Source organism: Frankliniella occidentalis, unplaced genomic scaffold, assembly GCF_000697945.3.
Source record: "Frankliniella occidentalis isolate FOCC.00 unplaced genomic scaffold, Focc_3.1 Scaffold47, whole genome shotgun sequence".
NCBI lineage: Eukaryota > Metazoa > Arthropoda > Insecta > Thysanoptera > Thripidae > Frankliniella > Frankliniella occidentalis.
Window position 1 is genome coordinate 591,866 of NW_026267177.1, and position 1,267 is coordinate 593,132.

Consider the following 1,267-nt stretch of genomic DNA (forward strand, 5'->3'; position numbering starts at 1 on the left):
TAGTAAAATGCAACATTGTTTTTAAAAACTATGTAAATTTCTAATATTTTGTAAAGTTCATATTTACCGTCTTTGATACAGTTAGTACTTGATTTCACACTTTAACACCACGGTCTGGCCTACGTTACCGATTATAATTGTATCGATGAAATTACCGATTTTGTTTTCTTTACCGCACGATTGTCACTCGGATGTTAGGCAAAGCAGGAGAACTCACCGCGAAGACCTGCATGTTGTCCTGAGGTAGGTCTGGACTGGACAGGAGTGGAGAAGACACTGGCCGATCTGTGGCCCCCACTAGCCTTATAAGGGGACCGCGTTCAAGGTCAGGCCGGGGTCCTCCGCACCTCCCCGGGCCGGCGCGGCCCCCCAGGTGCCATCCCAGCCCGTGGGGTGACAGCACGGGCCGCCGCTCGGCAGGGGGCGGAGCAGATCCAGATGATGGGGGAAGAAAACAAAAGCAAAAACCGCATTGTCGCCGGCCGGAAGCAGCGAGCCTCCAGCCTCCCGGCTCGGCAGAGGTCCGCCTTCCCCCCCGGCGGAATGCTCTGGACAGACAAGTTTCGCCGTCCAGTAATCTCAGGTCACGGGAATGACAGGATTTGTCGTGGTGGAACCAGTATGACAATTACATCAACGCGATACCGCTGGCCGACAACCTAAACGCAGAAAAAGTTCGGGTTGCGTTGAAGGAGTCTAAAAAATCGGTTTGAAAATGTGAAACATGTGCTTCGCTGCTTCGCCTCTATACCATCCTTGGGTGTGTGAAAAAAATTGTAAATTATCATTTAATTGTAAAATCCCTGATTGAAGGATGGTTCACCTTTTTCGCTCCACAATGAATGTGTTAATTTAACATTACTTGCCCTCAAGCAAATTCCATGATGTGAGACCCGGATTAATCACACTTTCTGTTTCATCTAATGAAAAGACTGAAATGGTCAATTTTCTACAACAGCGTGTGCGACTAAACCTCTATCGTGTTTCTGTAAAAAAAATACTATTATTTTATTGTGTGTAACAATTCTCTGAGTCATAACGCGTGTGCGGCAACACAAACGCATCGATGTTCGGCGAGCCAGTGTGTTGCCTACCTCCTGGGCTGATGAACCTATCTCTATTGGATATGGAGACATCATGCGATTGAACTAGAAAAACGTTCACAATAAGGCTCGCGTAGGCTTTATTCGTCGGAAATTATGCGAATGATCCGAGGGGGGCCATTAAAAATAACATTTTAGAGAAGGCTCATCAACCAGTGGCGGAT

The 1,267-nt window shown here is 47.1% G+C and overlaps 1 protein-coding gene across 1 annotated transcript in view; it reads left to right on the forward strand.

Moving 5' to 3' along the window:
• The window catches only part of LOC113207907 (uncharacterized), a 9,934-nt gene that overhangs the window by 6,360 nt on the left and 2,307 nt on the right, over nt 1-1,267 (forward strand). The gene's annotated exons all lie outside the window — the stretch shown is intronic.